The 13,558-nt window shown below is 54.0% G+C and overlaps 1 long non-coding RNA gene and 1 pseudogene across 1 annotated transcript in view; both read left to right on the top strand.

Annotated features, from left to right (window-relative positions):
- Positions 1-13,558, top strand: part of LOC123569049 (uncharacterized) — a 66,550-nt gene that overhangs the window by 29,623 nt on the left and 23,369 nt on the right. The window lies entirely within an intron of this gene.
- LOC102123543 (tubulin beta-8 chain-like) lies at positions 3,222-5,815 on the top strand (annotated as a pseudogene).

Raw genomic sequence — 13,558 nt, 5'->3', positions numbered from 1 at the left:
AAAGCCTAATGGCATGAGTTACTAAGGCCATGAGCATCTCCTTACAATACTCGCATGTCACCAGATGAAAAGCCTAATGGCAAGTACTGATTTGTCAGAAACCTTACAGCATTAATAAATGCAGTTGTCTCCATACACCTCATTGTCCCCAACAGTTACCAAGTCCCAGGGGATGCAAGCTGGTTTACATTCCTAAATCTGAAAGACACATTTTTCTGCCTCTCAGTGCATCTAGATTCATAATATGTTTGTCTTTGAATGGACTGATCCAGATACACATTCAGCCTCAAAACTAACCTGGACAGTCATCTCTGAAGGGTTCTGGGATAGTCCCCACTTATTTGAAAATGCTCTAGCTAAGGACTTAAGAAATCTACAGTTGGAAAGGGACACAATTATTAGTATGTAGGTGACTTGCTCATTGCTAGCCCAACTAAAGGAGACTCAAATAATAATACTGTTAAGTTGGTAAATTTCCTGGGAACTTGCAGATACAGGCTATCACCATACAGGGCTCAGATTTTGACTCAAAGACTTAAATATTTGGAACCTGTCTTAACCTCTGGAACTGATCAACATCCATAGAAGATAAAAAGTTATTTTAGTCATCCAAGGATCCCAGTTCAACAAATGACTGTGGGTTTTTTTAGGAGATGGCTGGGTACTGCTGCTTATGGATGCCCAGATTTGGACATGTAGCCAAGCCTTTATATGATATACAAAAAGGAAAGATTTAGAGCTCCTAGGATGTAATTAGAACTGCAAGCAAACCTTCAATACTCTCAAGGGGAAATTGGGCTCTGCTGCAGCCGTGGGAGTCATCCCCAGGTTGGATGAACAATTTTTTTCTTTATGTGGCCAAAAAACAAGACATAGGCCTTGGGTAATCTTGTCCCAAAACTGGGGGACATTCCAAGGCCAGTAGCCTAATTTTCTAAGCAGATAGAAGAGGTGAGAAGCTAAAGGGTACCAGTGGATAATAGAAGAATATTTATGAAAGTATCAGGCCTTATTGGTAGACACTCCAGACACAACCCTTAAAGCCTGCCAAACCATAAACGCAGCTACTTACCTGCCAGAGTCCACAGGTGCTCCCAGCCTTTCCGTCATACAGGTTGTATTAGTCTGGTCTCATGCTGCTAATAAAGACATATCTGAGGCTGGGTAATTTATAAAGAAAAGAGGTTTAATTGACTCACAGTTGCCCATGGTCGGGGAGGCCTCACACTCATGGTAGAAGGCAAATGAAGAGCAAAGTCACATCTCTTACATGGCAGCAGGCAAAAGAGCTTGTGTAGGGAAACTCCCTTTATAAAACCATCAGCTGTAATCCCAGCACTTTGGGAGGCCAAGGCAGTGGATGACCTGAGGTGAAGAGATCGAGGCCAGCCTGGCCAACATGGTGAAACCCCGTCTATACTAAAAGTACAAAAATTAGGCATGGTGGTGGGTGCTGTAATCCCAGCTACTCGGGAGGCTGAGACAAGAGAATCGCTTGAATCCAGGAGTAAGAGGTTGCAGTGAGCCGAGATCATGCTACTGCACTCCAGCCTGAGCAACAGAGCAAGACTGTGTCTCAAAAATAAATAAATAAATAAACCATCCGATCTCTTGAGGCTTATTCACTGTCACAAGAACACAGCATGGAAAAGACCCATCCCCTGATTCGATTACCTCCCACTGGGTCCCTGCCACGATATATGGGAATGATGGGAGCTACAATTCAAGATAAGATTTGACTGGGGACACAGCCAAAGCATGTCACAGATTATGAAATAAATTTATTTAGGAGGCCAGACTTAAGAGAGATGAATCCCTTGACCATCCCAAAGAAGAGTGGTTAACGGATGCAAGTTGTTTTATGCATCAGGAAAACAGGAGGGCTAGATATGCTATTATTAGTCAGCACAAGAGAGTCAAGGCACAAGTCTTGCTGGCCTCTACCTCAGCTCAAAAAGCTGAGTTAATTGAACTTACTAGGCCCCTGCAGTTGGGAAAGGATTTAAAATTTAACATTTACACTGATTCCAAGTATGATATTTTTAGTGCTTCATGCTTATGCTGCAATTTGGAATGGGTAGGGACTCCCGACCCCCAAGGGCTTTTCCATACAACATCATTCAGATTTTGAGCTTGTTAGAATGCTGCTTTGCTGCCAAAACGTGACTATAATTAATTGCAGAGGACATCAAAAGAGAGACTGACCATGTAAAAGGAAATGCCCTTGTAGATGCCACGGCCAAGGCCCCTACACTGAAAGGGCCAATGAAGCTTATGGGCGTGCTGGTCAGCATACGTAGAACTGGGCCAGAATACTCTGAAGAACAAAAATGGGCCAGGGATTGCATTTCAGTCCAGGGCCCCTCTGGCTGATTGAAGGATGGTGACAAATTACTAATGCCAAGTACCAATCATAGGAATATAATTCAGCACTTTCATGATTCTTTTCACCCTAGAAGGGATTATTTGTTTCTGTTAATGTCTCGTTTGTTTATAGGGGTAAATCTTTTCAAGACACTAAAACAGGTGACTCAGCACTGAGAGCTCTGTGCCTGACATGACCCAAATGGTCAGCAATTTTCTCGTTCTCCAGTTAAACCTGTCCAAAATTGAGGAACCTCTCCAGGTGAGAACTGGCAACTCTAATTTACTCAGCTGCCTTTCTGCAGGAGATTCAAATATTTGCTAATGCTCACTGATACCTTCACTGGTTAGATTGAGGCATTCCCACCCCATCTGAAAAATGTTTGCCAGAAGAAATAACTCCTCAGTTTGGGTCATGTAAAAGCCTGCACAGTGACGAGGGCTCATCTTTCACAGCAGGTGTATCCCAACACTTATCCTCAGCTTGAAGAATCCAATATTACCTTCATTCTGCATGAAGACCACGGTCCTTTGGAAAGGTGAAAGGGCTAATCGCACTCTAAAGAAGACTCTAGCTAAATCAGATGCCTATCTCTAACACCCATAGCTTACTGTGGGTTTGAACTGCTCCAAAGTAAAACTTATAATGAAGTCCTGTTGCGTTAACATACAGAAGGCCTTTCCTAACCACAAATCTCCTAATAGAGGGAAGGACTCATGAGTTACAAAAATATGTCCTCAATCTAGGACAGGTGCAAGGCACTCTGTGAGTATGGAAACAAGAGTCCTCCCCTCCCACATGGGAGGAAAATTCAGTTTCGGGTCAGCTAGAAATTGAGTCTTAGTAAAGACATGGGAGGAAGTTCTCCAGCTGACCAGCTTTCCCCAACGTGGAAAGGACCACAGCAGGGACACCTGAGCTCCCCAACAGACGTTCAACGCCAAGGGATGCACAGGTGGGTACACCTGTGTGGAAGTCAAGCTGTTGCTTATTCTGGGAGCCCAATGCGAGGCTGGGGGAGGTGGGCGCGGGGCTATTTCAGCAGTGGCGGAGGGCGGGCTGGGTCACTGCGCGTCTGCTCCTCCTCCTCGCGTTTCTCCTGCCGCCCTGATCCCGCCTTAGTCATGAGGAAGATCGTGCTCACGCAGGCCAGGCAGTGCGGGAACCAGATCGGCGCCAAGGTTGGCAGCCGGGGCTCTAAGGGCCCAGCTCGGGCCTGCGGGTGGCCAGTGAAGATGTTGGCAGTGGCGGGGGTGGGTCCCCTGCATTGCGGCCCCTGGGCACCCTGCTGGGACACGGTGGGACTGCGCGGCTGGCGAGGCGGCCAGGTTGGACCCCAGGGACACGGTGGCCTAGGGATGGGGGTGCAGAGGGTGGGGGTGGGAGAGAAGCTGGGGTGCCCCGTGACTCAGCCCTGGCCTGTCCGGCCTCTCCCGTCTCGCAGTTCTGGGAGGTGATCTCTGATGAACACGCCATCGACTGCACTGGCACCTACCACGGGGACAGCCGCCTGCAGCTGGAGCGCATCGAGGTGTACTACAAGGAGGCCTGCGGTGAGACCCCTGACCTTCCCCACCGCCCTCCTGGGAACGCGGCCTTCCCCTCGCTCATGCCCTCCCGCCCCTCTCAGGTGGCAAGTACGTGCCCCGCTCTGTGCTCGTGGATCTGGAGCCGGGCACCATGGACTCTGTGCGCTCGGGGCCCTTCGGGCAGATCTTCAGGCCGGACAGCTTCATCTTTGGTGAGCTGTGGGTGAGGACTGGGGTGAGGTTCCTCAGCCGCTCAAAATCTAGGAGTGCCCCAAGATCGTCGCCGTGAGAATTGTGGAGCCAGGGCCCCTGAACACCCTCCTATCCTCCGAGTCAAGTCACTCCAACTGCTTCCTAAACGGGCTTTAGGAGGAAGGCCCAGGTGTCTCTTCAAGGTCAAGAGCTACTGATGTCAACTCCCTGCAGGGAGCTGAGCTGGGGCCGCGGCTACTGCCTTCCCTGAAAATGGGCAGGAGCCACCTGCAGCGAGGTCTGTTAGCCTGTCTCAGGTTTGACTCCTGACTTAATTTCTAACAGGGGAGGCTGCTGTCCTGTGACTCTGGGGGAGGGGTTTCATTTGCTCCACCTGCAGGGTGAATGGTGCGCTCACCTCACATGACACTTGGCCCTTTTTGCATTATGGTGACCACTGATGACCGTATACCTGGCCATCGAGTGACTGGCTGTACTGTCTTACAGGTCAGAGTGGGGCCAGAAAAAACTGGGCCAGGGGGCACTGCACAGAAGGCACGGAGCTGATGGAGTCAGTGATGGACGTTGTCAGAAAGGAGGCTGAGAGCTGTGACTGCCTGCAGGGTTTCCAGCTGACCCACTCCCTGGGTGGGGGGACGGGGTCTGGGATGGGTACTCTTCTGCTCAGTAAGGTCCGGGAGGAGTACCCAGACAGGATCATGAACACATTCAGCATCCTGCCCTCGCCCAAGGTGTCAGACACGGTGATGGAGCTCTACAACGCCACCCTCTCCGTCCACCAGCTCATAGAAAATGCAGACGAAACTTTCTGTATAGACAACGAAGCGTTATACGACATCTGTTCCAGGACCCTAAAACTGCCCACGCCCACCTATGGTGACCTGAACCACCTGGTGTCTACCACCATGAGTGGGGTCACCATGTTCCTGCGCTTCCCAGGCCAGCTGAATGCTGACCTGTGGAAGCTGGCCGTGAACATGGTCCCATTTCCTGGCTGCATTTCTTCGTGTCTGGCTTTGCCCCACTGACCAGCGGGGCAGCCAGCAGTACCGGGCCCTGACCGTGGCTGAGCTTACGCAGCAGACGTTTGATGCTAGGAATATGATGGCCGCCTGCGACCCCCGTCATGGCCGCTACATAACGGTGGCTGCCATTTTCAGGGGTCGCATGCCCATGAGGGAGGTGGATGAGCAAATGTTCAACATTCAAAATAAGAACAGCAGCTACTTTGCTGACTGGCTTCCCCACAACGTCAAAACAGCTGTCTGTGACATCCCACCCCGGGGGCTAAAAATGTCAGCCACCTTTATTGGGAACAACACGGCCATCCAGGAACTCTTCAAGCGTGTCTCAGAGCAGTTTACAGCAATGTTCCAGCCCAAGGCCTTCCTCCACTGGTACACCGGCGAGGGGATGGATGAGATGGGATATACGGAGGCCGAGAGCAACATGAACGACCTGGTTTCTGAGTATCAACAGTATCAGGATGCCACGGCCAAGAAGGAGGAGTTTGAGGAGTATGCTGAGGAGGAGGAGGCCTAGAACTTTCCTTTCCTAGGTAAAGGAGGGAAGCAGTGTGGATTGTTTACTGTGTTCTGACTGCCATGTGTCACTACGCACTTGTTCGTTTGTCTTCACCTCTCCTCCTGCTGCAATTTAAAGCATTTTTATAGTATACGATTTTGCCTAATAAAGTATTCTCATAGCATCTGGCTTCACCTCCAACTTCTATCTATGGGCCCCCCTCTGGCTACGGCTGCCAGATGCGCACGGTTGTCCTGCAAGGCCGAAGCTGTCTGGGTTTGTCGCGTGCCCAGGAACAAGCATTCCAGTGGCTCCAGGAGGGGTCGGCATGGGCTGTGGACATGGCAGGCAGGCTTCACATGAACCTGGGGATGCCCTGGGCCTTGGGTGGCTACGTGGTGGAAAACCTGTTCTGAAGGCAAGCCTTGGCTTATCCCATGTTCCAGACCTCTAGGGGACCAGCTGGCCCTGTTTCTGGAACCCTAAAAGTGGTCAGTGACCCTGGTGGGCAATGTCCCCAAAGTCCCATCTCAGGGTAGGAATGTGGTCAGGCAGCTGGCTCTGAACCAGCAATGAAGGGTGGGCAAGCAGGACCCCAGCCACTCCATTACCATGACGGCCTGGGTGTGTTTGTGACCTCATTCTCTTGAGGTGGGCATGGGTTATCTGGCAGGGACTAGTGGGCAGAAATCAAGCCCAGTGTATATTCACATGCACTGACCCCTATGTAGAAGGGGATTAGGTCCTGGGGGCCATAGATGGTGGTTGCTGGGCCTGTGTGCTCGGGGCAGTCTCTCCAGAGGCACAGATGGGGTTTCTGAACAGGACCTGGGGAGATGAGCAGGTGCTCACAATGCTGCTTCCCAAAACTGGCAGCCAGTGAGAAAAACGCCTGAGTGGAGGTCTGACCTGCCCCAGTCTGGAGGGCTGATGCTCTCTGAAAAAGTGGTGAATTTGTACTGTCTGCTGTCTCCCTGTTCCCCACTCCAAAACTTCAGGGCAAAAATAATCCAAGATTGTCAGGATGAGACTGGTGAGGGTGGCACCTTTGGGAATAGGCCCTTTAGCCTGGCAGAGTCTCCTCCCCAGGCTTCTCAGGGAGCCCGCACTTCAAAGCCTGCTTTGGGGAAGCTATCATGTAAGAGATGTGTGTATGAGCTGGGTGCCGGGCAGCATGCACGGACGGTGCTCTTCTACCTGGCTCTTGTATAACTTGTCCACCGCCTGTGGGATGGTCTCTTGGTAATTCCCACCCCCACCCCCATCACACAGATAAGATGAAGCCAGCATAGCCTGGGGGTGGGCCGAGGTATAGGTTCTACCCCAGGTGCCCTGGGCATACCCACCTGCCTCTGACGTGTTGGGGAAACAGGTGAGGCCCCTTTTTGTTTTCTGAATGTTGGCAATGGTCTATTGCAGCCAAATGGGAACAGGCAGGCAGGAGAGTGCCTCATCTCGAAAGAAGTGCCTCCTGGAAGCAGCTGGGAGCGGGGAGAGGTCCCCCATACTCCCCCCCAACCTGTTCTCGGAGCAGGAAAAGGGGCCTCTGTGACAGCCCTGCTCAGTGACTTTCACTCTCTGAGGGGTGTCCTTGCCCAACCCAGGCGTGCACCCATCTGAGATGGCCTTGCATGGACCTGGTTGGGAAGGTTCACCTGCAGCAACCACTGGAACCTGCCTACACCTAGTGTCTCCACTCACGCATGGGGCTAGATCTTCCTCCCTCCTGTAGTGGTACAGCCAGAGTGGCAGAGGGGGCAAGTCACTGCTGCAGTTCCCACCTGGGTCTGAGTGGGGGTCAGCCTGAGTGCCCATGTATTTCCCAATTACCTTGTTTCATGAACAGGAGTGGTGCTTTTCCAGGCCTCTTTTCCATATGCCAGCTACAGGCCCAGATTTCCCAAGTTTCTGGAGCCCCTCTTCCAGCCTGGCAAGCGTGGTGTGTTGTAGGGGAAGGACATCAAGCCTACAGGCAGCAGAACCTGTCTGGGTATGTTCTCTACCCCCCAGAGGCTCCTGGTTGTTTACCTTTTTGGGTGAGGGTCGGCTTAGATTCTCGACATTCTTGTAGGACTCCAGAACTGTACAGACAGGAGCCCAAGAGGGAGCAGGGGCTGGGACTGGCAGCTAACCAGTGTAGTGGGGGTTGTAGGACTCAGTTTGGTATTGCAGGAAATTCAGGGAGGCTTGGATTTGCTGAAGCTCTAGACAAGCTTGGGCTTGGATATGGAAACAGCAGGGATCCGGGGCTCTTCTGCATGCTGGAGTCTGAGTAGTTGCACCCTGGTGCACCCACAGGTGTTCCCCACCTGGAGCACAGCTGTGGATAGAAGACGGGAGAGCTGTGGAGGGAAGAGGAGGAGGAGGAGGGAGTCTCAGGGCAGCCCCAGCAGCCAGGCAGGGCCTCCGCAAGCGAGAGGCAGATCCAGCCTGTTGGCCACTTAGCAGCTGCTGGGCCAGCTGCAGACCACCTGACCTCTGTTCACCAGTAAATGGGGGTTACAGAAGCACTTTCCTTCTGGGACTTCTGAAGCTTGAAGAGCAGCACACACCACGTGCTGAGAAAGCACCAAACTCAGGCAAGCTTCTCCAAGAGCACATCATCAGATTAGCATCCAACCCATACAGGACACCATCAAATCTCCCCATCCCTCCTTCCAGCTGAAGAAACCAACCTGTACAGGACACCATCAAATCTCCCCATCCCTCATTCCAGCCGAAGAAACCAACCTGTACAGGACACCATCAAATCTCCCCATCCCTCGTTCCAACCGAAGAAACCAACCTGTACAGGACACCATCGAATCTCCCCATCCCTCGTTCCAGCCGAAGAAACCAACCTGTACAGGACACCATCGAATCTCCCCATCCCTCGTTCCAGCCGAAGAAACCAACCTGTACAGGACACCATCGAATCTCCCCATCCCTCGTTCCAGCCGAAGAAACCAACCTGTACAGGACACCATCGAATCTCCCCATCCCTCGTTCCAGCCGAAGAAACCAACCTGTACAGGACACCATCGAATCTCCCCATCCCTCGTTCCAGCCGAAGAAACCAACCTGTACAGGACACCATCGAATCTCCCCATCCCTCCTTCCAGCCGAAGAAACCAACCTGTACAGGACACCATCGAATCTCCCCATCCCTCGTTCCAGCCGAAGAAACCAACCTGTACAGGACACCATCGAATCTCCCCATCCCTCGTTCCAGCCGAAGAAACCAACCTGTACAGGACACCATCGAATCTCCCCATCCCTCGTTCCAGCCGAAGAAACCAACCTGTACAGGACACCATCGAATCTCCCCATCCCTCGTTCCAGCCGAAGAAACCAACCTGTACAGGACACCATCGAATCTCCCCATCCCTCGTTCCAGCCGAAGAAACCAACCTGTACAGGACACCATCGAATCTCCCCATCCCTCGTTCCAGCTGAAGAAAAGGGAGTCTCTGTCCTAGGGGAGCGAGCACAGGACTATCTGTGCAGTGGGCACACGGCCCAGGTTGGGGAAAGGCCCTTGGATACATGCTGGTTTCACCAACCATCTGTGGATTGGGTTTGGCCTGGACCCCTGTACCCCAGGAGGCCGGTAGCCCCCTGCATGGGAGAGGACTAGGAGGTGGGTGGGAGGGCTGAGCTTTGAGGGAAGCCATTATTTGACGTCATGGGAAGTGGTGCAGGTGGTTATTATTGGCTCAGTTTTGCAGGACCTGGGTGATCACCCAAGGAGTGAAAATTGCCTTTTTATGAGAAATTGCCAAAGTTGATGCAAGCTCATTGGTTGAAAAGGTGAGTAATGTGGACAGCCGGCTTCACCTGCCCCTTCCCCACAATCAACTGTTCAGAGGTGGATTTGGTTCCTTCCCAGCCTTTCCCCTTTGCATGTAGCTGTGTGCACGTACTTTTGTGTGTACACACACGTTCCCTGGAGGGGTTACTTTTATTTCTTCATTCGGGGGGATAACTAGTGAGGCAGCCGGACACTTGCTTATCTTGTCTTTTAAGTGTGGAGTCCTCTATGGAGTGGGCATCGGGGACTTTCTAGCTGGCCTCTGCCAGCTGTTTGGCTGCCCCAGTTTCCGCCCTTCACAGACATGCTGGCCACCTGGTGTGACATTCAGTGGCCTTGTTTGCAGCTAGTATGATGAGACAAGTGGATCAGGTACGTTATAAAACTCAGAGTTATAAAACTTTCTCAGAGAGAAAGCAGAGCTCGCCTGGTTAATGAGAGCCTGAATGATTTGAGCCAGGTCACTGTGTAAAGGTCATACTGCTTCTGTATCCTTGTGCGTCACTTGCTCAGCTCAGATATTTCATAGCTCCCTGTACACAGGTAGCTGTGTTACCCTCCTAGCCTGCTTTCTTGGTTTGATACATGCCTGAGACCATGTGGGAGCATTTAAGGTCTAGGGTCATGGGAGGACTGTTCTGCCCATGCCAGTTCATCTCTCCAGCTCAGCCTGCATCCATGCCTTCCTCCGTCTGATTCCAGAGCAGGGGATGGGAGGTCTCACGCTGACCTCCAGCTCAGCCTGCATCCATGCCTTCCTCCGTCTGATTCCAGAGCAGGGGATGGGAGGTCTCACGCTGACCTCCAGCTCAGCCTGCATCCATGCCTTCCTACGTCTGATTCCAGAGCAGGGGATGGGAGGTCTCACGCTGACCTCCAGCTGAGCCTGCATCCATGCCTTCCTCCGTCTGATTCCAGAGCAGGGGATGGGAGGTCTCACGCTGACTTCCAGCTCAGCCTGCATGCATGCCTTCCTCCGTCTGATTCCACAGCAGGGGATGGGAGGTTTCACGCTGACCTCCAGCTCAGCCTGCATCCATGCCTTCCTCCGTCTGATTCCAGAGCAGGGGATGGGAGGTCTCACACTGACCTCCAGCTCAGCCTGCATCCATGCCTTCCTCCGTCTGATTCCAGAGCAGGGGATGGGAGGTCTCACACTGACCTCCAGCTCAGCCTGCATGCATGCCTTCCTCCGTCTGATTCCAGAGCAGGGGATGGGAGGTCTCACGCTGACCTCCAGCTCAGCCTGCATCCATGCCTTCCTCCGTCTGATTCCAGAGCAGGGGATGGGAGGTCTCACACTGACCTCCAGCTCAGCCTGCATCCATGCCTTCCTCCGTCTGATTCCAGAGCAGGGGATGGGAGGTCTCACACTGACCTCCAGCTCAGCCTGCATGCATCCCTTCCTCCGTCTGATTCCAGAGCAGGGGATGGGAGGTTTTACGCTGACCTCCAGCTCAGCCTGCATCCATGCCTTCCTCCGTCTGATTCCAGAGCAGGGGATGGGAGGTCTCACACTGACCTCCAGCTCAGCCTGCATAGATGCCTTCCTCCGTCTGATTCCAGAGCAGGGGATGGGAGGTCTCACGCTGACCTCCAGCTCAGCCTGCATGCATGCCTTCCTCCGCCTGATTCCAGAGCAGGGGATGGGAGGTCTCACGCTGACCTCCAGCTCAGCCTGCATCCATGCCTTCCTCCGTCTGATTCCAGAGCAGGGGATGGGAGGTCTCACGCTGACCTCCAGCTCAGCCTGCATGCATGCCTTCCTCCGTCTGATTCCAGAGCAGGGGATGGGAGGTCTCACGCTGACCTCCAGCTCAGCCTGTATGCATGCCTTCCTCCGTCTGATTCCAGAGCAGGGGATGGGAGGTCTCATGCTGACCTCCAGCTCAGCCTGCATGCATGCCTTCCTCCGTCTGATTCCAGAGCAGGGGATGGGAGGTCTCACACTGAACTCGAGCTCAGCCTGCATCCATGCCTTCCTCCGTCTGATTCCAGAGTAGGGGATGGGAGGTCTCACACTGACCTCCAGCTCAGCCTGCATGCATGCCTTCCTCCGTCTGATTCCAGAGCAGGGGATGGGAGGTCTCACGCTGACCTCCAGCTCAGCCTGCATCCATGCCTTCCTCCGTCTGATTCCAGAGCAGGGGATGGGAGGTCTCACGCTGACCTCCAGCTCAGCCTGCATCCATGCCTTCCTCCGTCTGATTCCAGAGCAGGGGATGGGAGGTCTCACGCTGACCTCCAGCTCAGCCTGCATCCATGCCTTCCTCCGTCTGATTCCAGAGCAGGGGATGGGAGGTCTCACGCTGACCTCCAGCTCAGCCTGCATCCATGCCTTCCTCCGTCTGATTCCAGAGCAGGGGATGGGATGTCTCACGCTGACCTCCAGCTCAGCCTGCATCCATGCCTTCCTCCGTCTGATTCCAGAGCAGGGGATGGGAGGTCTCACGCTGACCTCCAGCTCAGCCTGCATCCATGCCTTCCTCCGTCTGATTCCAGAGCAGGGGATGGGAGGTCTCACGCTGACCTCCAGCTCAGCCTGCATCCATGCCTTCCTCCGTCTGATTCCAGAGCAGGGGATGGGAGGTCTCACGCTGACCTCCAGCTCAGCCTGCATCCATGCCTTCCTCCGTCTGATTCCAGAGCAGGGGATGGGATGTCTCACGCTGACCTCCAGCTCAGCCTGCATCCATGCCTTCCTCCGTCTGATTCCAGAGCAGGGGATGGGAGGTCTCACGCTGACCTCCAGCTCAGCCTGCATCCATGCCTTCCTCCGTCTGATTCCAGAGCAGGGGATGGGAGGTCTCACACTGACCTCCAGCTCAGCCTGCATCCATGCCTTCCTCCGTCTGATTCCAGAGCAGGGGATGGGAGGTCTCACACTGACCTCCAGCTCAGCCTGCATCCATGCCTTCCTCCGTCTGATTCCACAGCAGGGGATGGGAGGTCTCACGCTGACCTCCAGCTCAGCCTGCATGCATGCCTTCCTCCGTCTGATTCTAGAGCAGGGGATGGGAGGTCTCACGCTGACCTCCAGCTCAGCCTGCATCCATGCCTTCCTCCGTCTGATTCCAGAGCAGGGGATGGGAGGTCTCACGCTGACCTCCAGCTCAGCCTGCATGCATGCCTTCCTCCGTCTGATTCCAGAGCAGGGGATGGGAGGTCTCACGCTGACCTCCAGCTCAGCCTGCATGCGTGCCTTCCTCCGTCTGATTCCAGAGCAGGGGATGGGAGGTCTCACGCTGACCTCCAGCTCAGCCTGCATCCATGCCTTCCTCCGTCTGATTCCAGAGCAGGGGATGGGAGGTCTCACGCTGACCTCCAGCTCAGCCTGCATGCATGCCTTCCTCCGTCTGATTCCAGAGCAGGGGATGGGAGGTCTCACGCTGACCTCCAGCTCAGCCTGCATCCATGCCTTCCTCCGTCTGATTCCAGAGCAGGGGATGGGAGGTCTCACGCTGACCTCCAGCTCAGCCTGCATGAATGCCTTCCTCCGTCTGATTCCAGAGCAGGGGATGGGAGGTCTCACGCTGACCTCCAGCTCAGCCTGCATGCATGCCTTCCTCCGTCTGATTCCAGAGCAGGGGATGGGAGGTCTCACGCTGACCTGCAGCTCAGCCTGCATGCATGCCTTCCTCCGTCTGATTCCAGAGCAGGGGATGGGAGGTCTCACGCTGACCTGCAGCTCAGCCTGCATGCATGCCTTCCTCCGTCTGATTCCAGAGCAGGGGATGGGAGGTCTCACGCTGACCTCCAGCTCAGCCTGCATGCATGCCTTCCTCCGTCTGATTCCAGAGCAGTGGATGGGAGGTCTCACGCTGACCTCCAGCTCAGCCTGCATCCATGCCTTCCTCCGTCTGATTCCAGAGCAGGGGATGGGAGGTCTCACACTGACCTCCAGCTCAGCCTGCATGCATGCCTTCCTCCGTCTGATTCCAGAGCAGGCGATGGGAGGTCTCACGCTGACCTCCAGCTCAGCCTGCATGCATGCCTTCCTCCGTCTGATTCCAGAGCAGGGGATGGGAGGTCCCACACTGACCTCCAGCTCAGCCTGCATCCATGCCTTCCTCCGTCTGATTCCAGAGCAGGGGATGGGAGGTCTCACACTGACCTCGAGTTTATGTGACTTTTTCC

This window comes from Macaca fascicularis, chromosome 15 (genome assembly GCF_037993035.2).
Source record: "Macaca fascicularis isolate 582-1 chromosome 15, T2T-MFA8v1.1".
Taxonomy (NCBI): domain Eukaryota; kingdom Metazoa; phylum Chordata; class Mammalia; order Primates; family Cercopithecidae; genus Macaca; species Macaca fascicularis.
Note: the sequence above shows the minus strand (reverse complement) of the source record. Positions and strands in the feature narration are given on the sequence as shown.